Source organism: Cetorhinus maximus, chromosome 24 (assembly GCF_964194155.1).
Source record: "Cetorhinus maximus chromosome 24, sCetMax3.hap1.1, whole genome shotgun sequence".
Taxonomy (NCBI): Eukaryota; Metazoa; Chordata; class Chondrichthyes; order Lamniformes; family Cetorhinidae; genus Cetorhinus; species Cetorhinus maximus.
The window spans coordinates 8,043,067-8,055,410 of NC_135902.1; the positions used below are offsets into that span (position 1 = coordinate 8,043,067).

The 12,344-nt window shown below is 47.0% G+C and overlaps 1 protein-coding gene across 1 annotated transcript in view; it reads left to right on the forward strand.

The window, feature by feature from the left end:
• Positions 1–12,344, forward strand: part of LOC144699628 (protein shisa-6-like) — a 560,335-nt gene that overhangs the window by 345,219 nt on the left and 202,772 nt on the right. The gene's annotated exons all lie outside the window — the stretch shown is intronic.

The window sequence follows — 12,344 nt, forward strand, 5'->3', positions numbered from 1 at the left end:
CCTAGAAAACTGGAGTTAATGCAAATTAGGGGGAAACTCTCCTCTGGTTGGATTAATAGCTAGCACAAAGGAAGATTGTTGTGGTTGTTGGAGGTCAATCATCTCAGCTCTAGGGCATCACTGCAGGAGTTTCTCAGGATAGTGTCCGAGGCCCAACCATCTTCAGCTGCTTCATCAATGACCTTCCATCATAAAGTCAGAAGTAGGGATGTTCGCTGATGATTGCACAATGTTCAGCACCAGCTACGACTCCTCAGATACTGAAACAGTCCATGTCCAAGTGCAGCAAGACCTGGACAATGTCCAGGCTTGGACTGACAAGTGACAAGTAACATTCACGCCATGCAAGTGTCAGGAAATGACCATCTCTAACAAGACCGAATCTAACTATCACTCCTTGACATTCAATGGCATTACCATCACTGAATCCCCCACTATCAACATCCTGGGGGTTACCATTGACCAGAAACTGAATTGGACCAGCCATAAAAATACTATGGCTACAAAAGCAGGTCAGAGACTAGGAATCCTGTGGTTGAGTAATTTACCTCCTGACTCCCCAGAGCCTATCCACCATCTACAAGGTATGAGTCAGGAATGTGATGGAATATTACCCATCAGCCTGGATGAGTGCAGCTCCCACAACATTCAAGAAGATTGACACCATCAGGACAAAGCAGCCTGCTTAATGGGCGCCTCTTCCACAAACATTCATTCCTCCACCACCGACGTACAGTGGCAGCAGCGTGTACCATCTACAAAAGACACTGCAGCAACTCTCCAAGCCTCCTTAGACAACATCTTCCAAACATACGACCACTACCATGTCGAAGGACAAGGGCAGCATATACGGGCAGCAGATAAATGGGAACACCACCACCTGCATGTCCCCCTCGAAGCCACTCACCATCCTGGCTTGGAAATATATCACCATTCCTTCACTGTCGCTGGATCAAACTCTTGGAACTCCCTCCCTAACAGCACTGTGGGTGTACCTACACCACATGGACTGCAGCTGTTCAAGAAGGCAGCTCACCACCACCTTCTCAAGGGCAATTCGGTCAATAAATGCTAAGCCTAGCCAGCGATGCCCACATCCCATGAATGAATTTTTTAAAAAAACTTCATTTGAAAACATGCCTTGTTCCTCATATATACTGACAAAACCCAGCTCCATTTCACCATTATCTCTCAAGCTCTCGACTGCCTCAGGTTTTTCATTCTTGTTGTTCAACATCCAGTATTACATGAGCAGAAATTTCACTTTGAAATATTAAGGAAAATTAAGCCATTGTTTTCAGTCACCATGACCAACTCCATTCCCCAGCCACTGACTTCAATCCTGTCCGTGTTCACTGTCGAAGGCTGAACCAGACTGTTTGCAACCTTGGCACCGTATTTGACCCTGAGCTGAATTTCTCACCCCATATCCTCTCCACCATCATGACCACCTCTGTAACATTGCCTGTCATTCCCTGTCTCAGCTTATCTGCCATTGAAATTCTCAGTCATGCCTTTGTTACCTCTAAACTTGACTATTCCAACATTCTGGCTGGTGTCTCCATTTCTGCCCTCTGTAAACTTAAGCTTATCCAAAACGCAAAGATCCTAAATCATGCCACATCCCAGTCACCCAAAACCCTCGTGCTCGGACCAACAACATCTGAATTTTAAAAATCTCAATCTCCTTTCCAAATTACACCATGGCCTTGCCCCTCCCTATCTCTGTTATCTCCTTCAGCCGTTAAAATCTCTGTGCTCCTTCACTTCAGGCCTCTTGCACGATTTTCATCACTCCACCATTGGCGGCCATGCCTTCAGCTGCAAGGGCCCAAAGCTCTGGAATTTCCTCCCTGAACCTTTCCCCCCCTTCTCTTCCTTTGAGATGCTCATTAAAACCTACCTCTTTGACACTGCTTCTGGCCACCTAATCTTGTGTAGTTTGCGCATCATTATGTTTGATGATGCTCCTGTGAATTGTCTTGGGACATTTTACTCCGTTTAGAGGCACCAGACAAATAGAAGCTGCTATACTTTTTAGATCACCTTGAGTGCTCCTTTTGCTGAGACCAGTAACTCATCACATCATAGATCCAACCTGCTCTACCTGATCAATGTAAGGGAAGGTGATGGTGTAGTGGTATTGTTGCTGAACTAGTAATCCTGAGACCCAGGGTAATGTTCTTGGGACCTGGGTTTGAATTCCCACCATGGCAGATGGTGGAATTTGAAGTCAGTAAGCACCTGGAATTAAAAGTCTATGATGATCATGAAACCATTGTTGTAAATTGGTTCACTAATGCCCCCTTTAAGGAAGGAAATTTGCTGTCCTTACCTGGTCTGGCCTACATGTGACTCCAGACCCACAGCAATGTTGACCCCCCTCCCTAAAAATTAGGGATGGGCAATAAATGCTGATACCCACCTCCATGAATGAATGAAAAAACAAAGTTGTATACTGGACAGTCTGTTTATTAGTGGTATAGTAGAATATGTTCACAGTCCAGACCTTATCTCTAAAACCTGTGTGAGCAGACAGCAGTACTGTTTTAGTGATCCTGCACCAGCACTAGATATGCATGGCACAACTCCTTCTGCCAATGTACTGCTCAAGTGAGAGTCAATGTTATGAAAAAGTACAGTGTGAATGTTAAATATATTTTCTGTTGGATTCTCACCTTCCAGACAGACTTTCTCTGACACCAATATCCCTTGTCACCTATAGAAACTGGAACTCCATATATTAGAGTTGCCAAAACCTTCATCTACAATTCAAATTTATATTCATAAAATTAATTTTGATGTAGCAGAGGGTTTTGCATTTCTATACATGGAGTTAATTGGTGCTGTACTGCAGGATGAGAGTTTCAGTGTGTAAAACCTAACACTGCTATGCAGAATAACGTGTGAACTGTAAGCCATTTGAACATGAGTGATGAATCATTTAGATAGGGGTCGTGTTGCAGCCAAGTCACCGCTATAACCATCTGAAATGTTACACACATGAATATTAGCTTTTCTATCAGCAGTATGGCTTGCCCTATTCTTATAGCAGTGATAATGATCAGCCAAAGGGGTCCTCTGCTCATTTCTCCATGCCTCACGGTCTTGCACTTAATTCTCAGTTGCTTCTAAGAGCCTCCCAGTTCAATGTCAATGAGCAGCATGACTGGGGGCAAAGAATACACGATGTGGTTCCTGTTGCCTTCCTCATGTGTGCTTAAAGGAAACACAAGTCGTCTTTCTGAAGGGTCCTCCACCTGTAAGCAGCTGTTTTCTCTCGAGGTTCTAGCTCTTCTACCATCACCACCGAAAATTCACTGGTCACGCCATTGGCCATGGCTGAGCATGGGACCCTTAACCAGGCCTGGGATGACCACCCCCTTAGGTCTCAAATGACCTATCTTAAAAATTCACTCCACTGATATGGCAGTTGTAGCATTACATAGAAGTTACAGAAAAAGGCCATTTGGCCCAATTGGTCCATGCTGGTGCTGATGCTCCGTAGGAGCCTCCTCCCACCTCACTTCATCTACTCCATCAGAGTATTCTTTTATTCCTTTCTGTCTGATGTATTTATTAAACTTCCCCATGAATACATTCATGATATTCATCTCAACTATTAACACCGTGGCAAATATACAACTTATCCATTTTACAGTGTGTACATGAAAAGGTTGAACCAATGCTTGCTCAAGCCATATCGAGCTCGACACCAGAGATGTATCCACGTTCACCTGTCATGAACAGTACAGTTCACTTCACCATCTTCCCAAAACAAAATGACAAGATCTCTATAAAAACGAGAGATTTTCCTTCTTCCTTTTTGCACCTTGGAGAGGGTGGAATGCCTAAGGAAAAGATGTGTGCTTAGAGTAAAAGGCACTAACGTAGCTGTCACATTGTAAGCCATTTCTCCATTATGCAGTGTTAGTAGCTAAGCAGAAATCATACATTCTGGTCCATCATTGGCAACACATGGTTTTGAATATTAACAACCACTTTCTGCAGAGGAGGAGCCACTGTCCAAATGCTTCATGATTTGAAAAGTTTTGTGGTAGTGCATTTGTTGCTACCTCCCTGCTCTTCAGGGTACAATCGTCACTCACATTGGCAAGATTTCAGCTACAGTGCTCTCCTGACGATGGCTCTTGAAGTTGCTTTCTTGATATCAGTCAAACCCTGACAGTGCATGCTAGGGCAAATATTGAATTACACCAGGGTTACAGACCTGCCACAAAGACCACAGCTCTGTACTACTAGTGAAAATAACAAATAAAGCCAGGAAACAGCCTCTGCAATCTGATGCTCTTAGAGGTACGGGAAAAAAAATTGTAGAATGATCGAATGATTGAAATGTGACTTGATGAATTGTTTGGGATTCTAATATAATTAATAACTAATAACATTAACTACAGGACAATAGCTCAGATTTTGTGGACAGCAAGCACATAACTGTAGCCCTTCATTGCACATACACTTACCTACAGACCTGCTCTGGGCTTTTACACTGAAACTTGGGTCAGGATTTTACGGTCGCTTCCACCCGGAGTGGGGGACATTACGGCCCCGCCGAACTAAACGGAGATTTAAATGGCTCACCGCATCCGCTGGGGAGAGACACGCGCGGTGGGGCTGTAATATCCCTTGTAGCTATTAGAAATCCAAAACAGCACAGCATCCTCTAAAGGGAGTGAAAACAGGGAAAGCAACTGTGGGCAGAATTTAATGCCCACCAAACTGACAGCAAGTTTGGGAGCACAGGGGCATTTAATTAGGCAGCAAGCCTCGTGGACAGCCTTCCCATCTGGACTCTGATTGAAAGGGTCTCACCCCACTGCCCGTGGTGTTCAACCAGTGGCGGATGGGGAGTCACCACATGAGGAGCCTGAAAAGCAAACCCTGTCGGATTTCCTTGCAGGCTCCAAGTCTGGTTCCGTTGTTTAAATGCACTCAGTGCTTGATCGGGGGACACGGCATCGAGAAAAGGGAGACAGCTAGGAGCCACCTCCCTCCCAGCAGCCCCCCCCGCCCGCCCCCAGCCAGCAACTGCCCCCCTCCACGCCTGCGAACCTGGGTTCCTTGCTGATTCTAGGCCTCAGGTGGGTCCATCACCACAGCCCGTGGTGCTGCCTATAATGGGGAGTTGCTGGACTCCAAATGCCCAGCAGCTCTCAGGGAGTGTGGTTTTCGCCCCTGGAATTCTAACTCCCAGGCAAGGCCCACCACTAGCTGGATAGACATTTAATATTGTGGGCTTCCCCCCGCCAATGGAAGCAACACGAAGCTCTCACCAGCTTTCCAGCCAATGAGCCAGACTCCCACCACCTGAATTAAATTCCGCTCCGTGTCTCCTTAACCAATCAGATTGACGAATCTTTACCGAGCCTGTCTAGCTGAATAGTCTGCATCAGATTGTGTGAGATAGAATATGAATTCAATCTAAAATCATAAACAGAAAGCAAAAGGGAAAATTATAGGATCGAGAGGGAGGTAAAAGAAACCAAAAGAGGAAACGAGAAACATAATTTTTATTAAAATAATTTAATTTTAAATTTCAGGCAATATAAAAATCTGTAGGAATGAGACTTCACACTTGTAAAAGTTAATAATCAGTGCTGCTATTCCTTGGCAGTGATTAAGCCTTATCACACTGTTAAAAATTTACTTATACTAGGAAGGACAACCCTTTACTTTTTCCAGCATTTTTCGTGGGTATCCATGTAAATGCTGTTAGCTTCATGCATTTCCATTTGTTTGAATGCTGAATACCTTGATGAGGTCCCATTATAGCAAAGCCTCTGGAGGAGTAGGGAAACTCAGATAGCCAATTCTTGAAATCTGCATTTAACTGCACGTGTCCATTCTCCGGAAGTTACTACTTGATTTGCTATTAACAGTGAGTGTTGCTATTTAACCATTATTCATTGTTATTTCTACCACAAAATCCTGCCCAATATACAATTATACAGCTTACATAATTCTATGTTTAACTTGTGCTTTATGAGTAAAATGAAGGGGAAAAAAGCACTAAGAGAAGAATATAAATGATCCAGGGATAGCAGGCAATGGCAAGTGCGATAATGGGCGGAATGGTCCATAAGACCATAAGACATAGGAGCAGAAATTAGGCCAATTGGCCCATCGAGTCTGCTCCGCCATTCAATCATGGCTGATAAGTTTCTCAACCCCATTCTCCCGCCTTCTCCCCGTAACCTTTGATCCCCTTACCAATCAAGAACCTATCTATCTCGGTCTTAAATACACTCAATGACCTGGCCTCCACAGCCTTCTGTGGCAAAAAATTCCATGTCCAGTCCCAATGGGGGCGGGCGTGAGCAGACAATATGGCGAGAAGGCCAAAAATTGGTTTCACGCCGTCGTGAAATCAGTTTGCGATCGTCCGCTCCACACGTCAAAGGCATTTCCTGCCGCTGCATGCCAGAAACCTAGTTTCAATATTTTAGCATCTCACTTTAAGCCCTGCTCGCTGGAATCATCCCCCCACCCCCCCACATCAAAGTTACCACCCACATTGGTGTGACTTTAGGGCAGTGTGCTTCATGCCTGTCCTTAAAACGCGTGCACCTGGCCAGCTGAACTTGGAGGGGAACGCGGAGGTGAGACCACACAAACTTGCACAGTGCTCGCGAGCATTGGCCATAGGACATCAAGGAGGAGGCACCACGCATTCGTGGGGGGATGTGGGGGGTTGGTTGGCATGGGGATGGGGTCATAGGCAAGTCACTTTTTTCTGGCTGGATTTCGGTGCGGTGCCGGGGCAAGGGTTCCAGTGTGGGTGAAGCCGGTGGTGCGGGGAGTGGGGGCGGAGGTGGCACAGACTGAAGGAAATATTCAAGCACATACCGGGTTTGGGAGGGTGGTGGTCGGGAGGGGTGGGGTGGGGTGGGGGGGAGGGGGCTGTGAAGGAAGTGGCCACTCACTTGGAAAAGCTGGTCAAGAGTGAGCATTCTTCCACAGCTGAGACTATTCAGCAGCAGCTCCATTGACAGGCTTGGAGTGGGGCCTCTGAAGCTTTTCTGCCCATTCAAGCAACACAAAAGCATGAAAGTGCCACCAAATGCTCCAGAATTTTTCACCCCTCAAGCGCAAACTGCAAATTAATGTGCATTTTAGGGGCAGCAGAAGAATTAGCCAACTGGGCAAGTCGTAGAACCCCCTTGCGAAAAGGGCCATGGCCCAGTTACTGGTGGAGGCGCTTACAGCCCCTTACAATGTCTTTATTAAGGTTTGGACCAGTATCCATTATGGTTCAAGGCTAACAGTGCAGCCTTGCAGTGTGGGTTAGGAGAATGCCTGTGCCTGAGCTGAGAGCACAGCATGCAGTCCAGTGGGTGAAGCTGCCGCCAATCGGTCAAGTGGAGTGGGGCGGAGGTGGTTGGGGTTTTGGACAGTCATGAAGTGCACTACACACTGACCAGCCAAGTGGTATCCAGCACTCTCCTGCATGTGTGAAGGGGCCTTCTGACCTAACTGAGAGAGGTTGTTCGGACACATATCCTATCCCACACATCTCTCTCCTCGATCCTACAGGAGGAGAACATCAGGATCATGGAGCCTGGTGATTTAGCGGTATGCCTCATGGCTTACAGGGAGCAGAGAAGAAGAAGAGGAGAGCGGCGGAGGTGCCTGGCTGGAGGAGCACCTCCCTCTGGATGAAAGGGTGGCAGGGCCTGCAGTGCATGCAGCTGGAGATCCATAGAGAGCCATCACTTGTAGGTGCTTCATTAGACCCAGAGTCATAGGTGGCATTCCTGCAGATGACTGAGAAACCAGTGTTGCCGAAGGCTGCGCATGTCTAGGGAACTAGTCAGTCATATATGCCACCTGCTGTAGGATTTGGTGCCATTGGGATATGGAGGGCATTCACTGCCAGTGGCCATGCCAGTGACCATTGCGCGCAATTTTTACACCAGTGGCTTCTTCCAGGGCTCCACAGGTGACCTGTGTGGGATCTTGCAAGCCTCCATGCACAAGTGTATCCAGGAAATCACGGATGCAATCTTCGCAAAGGAACAGAAATTTGTGCATTTCGACCAGGATCAAGAAAGCCAGGAAGCAAGAGCGCTGGTATTTGCGCAGGTGCAGGGTGCCATCCACTGCACTCACATGGCGCTTAGGGTCTCCATGGCAACAAGCAGTCAACTACGTCAACAGCAAGGGCTTCCACTCGCTGAATGTTCACATCCTGCAGGTCTGTGCACGATTCCCAGGGAGCATCCATGACTCCTACATCCTCAGCAGGTCTCAGATCCCTGACATCTTCCAGGGTCCAGAGAGACTGCAGGGTTGGCTCCTTGGAGACAAGGTCTACCCACAGAGGACATGGCTGATGATGCCTGTGTGGCGGCCTCAGACTGCAGCAGAGAGATGGTATAATGATGTCCATGCTGCGACCCGGACTTTGGTGGAGAAAATGATAGGCATCTTGAAAATGAGGCTCCGGTGCCTCGACAGGTCTGGTGGAGCACTGCAATACAGTCCACCTAGGGTGCCACGCATCATCGTAGCTTGCTGCATGCTACACAACCTGGCTCTGCAACAGGGGGAGGACCTGGCTGAGGAGGAGATGGAAGAGCTGTTCGAAGGGGATGACGGTGATGAGGTCCCCGAGGACATAGGATGCCAGGGATCAGGCCATCACACTGGACAGGCAAGGCAGGTGGGCTTGGGAGGACCTCATAGCTACAAGATTCATGGAGGATGATGACAAGTTTCAGTGAGGACAGTCCTGACATCCTCACCTTGCATCTGTGAATGTTTGACTCCTGTGTGGCTGATGGCAGCACACATACCCTCAGTGCTCAGGGTCATGTCATGGAGATGCAGAGGAGGCTCTGAAAGTTGCTCAATTGCAGGAGGATGGTGAACACATGTAGTGAGGACACTCCATAGATCTTCACATAGTTTCTGTGAATGTCTGAATCCTGTATGGCTGAGGGCAGCTCGCGTGCGCTCGGTGATCAGGGTCAAATCATAGAGACACAGCCGTGAAACTTTAAATGCATCTGATCCTTTGTCAGCCTTCAGCACCTGAGCCCTTCAGGAACACAGTGTCACCAGTCACAGATGCTGAAGAGATAAGACCATAAGACCATGAGACATAGGAGCAGAAATTAGACCAATCAGCCCATCGAGTCTGCTCCACCATTCAATCATGGCTGATAAGTTTCTTAACCCCATCCTCCCGCCTTCTCCCCGTAACCTTTGATCCCCTTACCAATCAAGAACCTATCTATCTCGGTCTTAAATACACTCAATGACCTGGCCTCCACAGCCTTCTGTGGCAATGAATTCCATAGATTCACCACTCTCTGGCTAAAGAAGCTTCTCCTCATCTCTGTTCTAAAAGGTCTTACCTTTACTCTGAGGCTGTGCCCTCGTGCCCTAGTCTCTCCTACTAATGGAAACATTTCCCCCATGTCCACTCTATCCAGGCCTTTCAGTATTCTGTAAGTTTCAATCAGAACCACCCTCATCCTTCTAAACTCCATCGAGTATAGACCCAGAGTCCTCAAACGTTCCTCATATGTTAAGCCTTTCATTGCTGGGATCATTCTCGTGAACCTCCTCTGGACCCTCTCCAGGGCCAGCACATCCTTCCTGAGATACGGGGCCCAAAATTTCTCACAATATTCTAAATGTGGTCTGACCAGAGCCTTATAAAGCCTCAGCAGCACATCCCTGCTTTTATATTCTAGTCCTCTCGAAATAAATGCCAACATTGCATTTGCCTTCCTAACTACCGACTCAACCTGCAAGTTAACCTTAAGAGAATCCTGGACTAGGACTCCCAAGTCCCTTTGCACTCCAGATTTCTGAATTCTCTCCCCATTTAGAAAATAGTCCATGCCTCTATTCTTCCTACCAAAGTGCATGACCTCACACTTCCCCACGTTGTATTTCATCTGCCACTTCTTTGCCTATTCTCTTAACCTATCCAAATCCTTCTGCAGCCTCCCTGCCTCCTCAATACTACCTGTCCCTCCACCTATCTTTGTATCATCTGCAAACTTAGCCAGGATGCCCTCAGTTCCTTCATCTAGATTATTAATGTATAAAGTGAAAAGTTGTGGTCCCAACACTGACCCCTGCGGAATGGGGGCCAGCCCCACCTCAGAGGTGCTGAGAGCACACAGAGAGAATGACGGAACTCTGTGATGTCTGCCCACGACATTCTGGTAGCAATGACAAGCACCATCGAGGTGCAGGTATCAGGAATGTGCCCAGTGAGTGTGAAGCCGGACCATCACTTCAGTTTGAAGGTTGCACACTGCACAGGGGAGAGGCCCTAAAATGAGACAACTGCCTTTAGCTTGTGCAGGAACCAAGGTTTCACATACGAATATACATACAAAGCTACGAAATAGGAGCAGAAGTAGGCCATTTGGCCCCACGAACCTGCTCCGCCATTCAATAAGATCATGGCTGATCAGTTTGTGTTTCGAATTCCACATTCCCATTTAACCCTGATAACCTTTGATTCCCTTGCCTAAGAAGAACCTATCTACCTCTGCTTTAAAGATATTCAATGACCCCACCTCCGCCGCCTTCTGAGGCAGAGAATTCCAAAGTCGCACAAGCTCTGAGAGGACAAATTTCTCCTCATCTCTGTCCTACAAGGGCAACCCCTAATTTTAACAAGTGCCCCCTAGTTCTGGACTCAACCATCAGAAGAAACATTCTTTCCACGTCCACCTTGTCAATACTGTTCAGGACCTTACAAACTTCAATCAAGTCACCCCTCACTCTTCTAAACTCCAGTGGAAACAAGCTCAGTCTGACTAACCTTTTCTCATAAGACAAATTCCAGGTATTAATCTAGTAAACCTCCTCTGAACTGCCTCCAATGCATTTACACCCTTCCTTAAATAAGGAGGCCAAAACTGCACACAATATTCGAGATGATGGCCCCACCAATGCCCTGTATATCTGAAGCATAACGTTTATGTTCAATTCTTCTCATAATAAAGGATAGCATTCCATTAGTGTTGTGACTTGTGAATCACACTTGCATGCTTGTTGTGGGGTGACCATGTTGGTACTTTAGATAGAGTAGTTCTACAGACATTTCTTAGGTGGAACACATTGTGTTTATTTACAAGGTACTCAGCTGCTACATATATGTGTTTCTACACCAAATTCTATCTACATACTTCTGCTGCTGACTTGCAGACTACTGACTTCCAACTAACTACAAAGTTAGCCTTCACTATTCCTCTATTGGTTACCTAAGATCATGTGATTTTCTTTTATAACATCCTTCTTAAAGATATACTGCTTGTTAGATAAAACCATAGCTACCACAATTAGCCTTCTTGATTACGTGCTGTACCTGCATACTAGCTTTTTGTGACTCATGAACTAGAACACCTAGATCCCTCTGCATCTCGGAATTCTGCAGCTGTTCTCTGTTTAAGTAATACTCTGCTTTTTATTCTTCCTACCAAAGTGAACAACTTCACATTTCCCTACATTATACTCCATCTGCCAGATTTTTTGCCCACTCACTCAACCTATCTAGTGACCTCTGAGTGACTGAACATAACCAAGGAGCCATAGACGAGGAGACATTCTTGGGAGTTTATTATAGTGAACATTATGTACAAATGATTAACATCCGTGCTCACTCTGTGAAACTATATCTTCTTAACCTTCCTAACTCTACCGCGACATCTTGGTGCTCCCCCAACATCCACAGCAGAGGTGGAGGCAGCCTGCTGACTGCTATGACCTGTCTGTGATGACCTTGGTGGAGGGCTGAGACTTGGAGGGCCCTGGCCTACTTTGCATGTCCTGCTGTGGGCCAGCTGCACCCTCCTCGGCCTGTGGAGCTGGAGATCTGGGGGTCACAGGAAAAGGGGATTTGAATTGGCCGGACATTCCCGGAGTCACCTGGGTGGATAGCCCTGGGATGTCGAGCTGCAGATCGTCCTCCCTGTGGGTGCCCGATGACCTCTGGCTGACTCCTTGAGGAGAAGGGGAAGCTGAAGTGAGATTGAGCTGCCCCACACCCCTCTCGCAGTGACACTGTTGGAGGCCAACTATGGCATCGGCTATGGAGTTCAACCCACACAGCAGTGCAGGGTAGATGTCCTGGACCAAGGTCTCATTGGCGGCCACCATCTTGCCAGTTCTGATCTAGATGCATTGGCATGCCAGCAGTAACACCTCGGTTTGAAGGTGGATGGACTCTTCCATCATCCCTTGCAACCTGAGGAGTGCACCAGACATCTCTTCCTGATGTTCCAGTGATTGCCTTTGCAGCTCCACCAAAGGATTGAGGACCGAGTCCAGAGGCTCATCATTTGATTCAGCCTCAG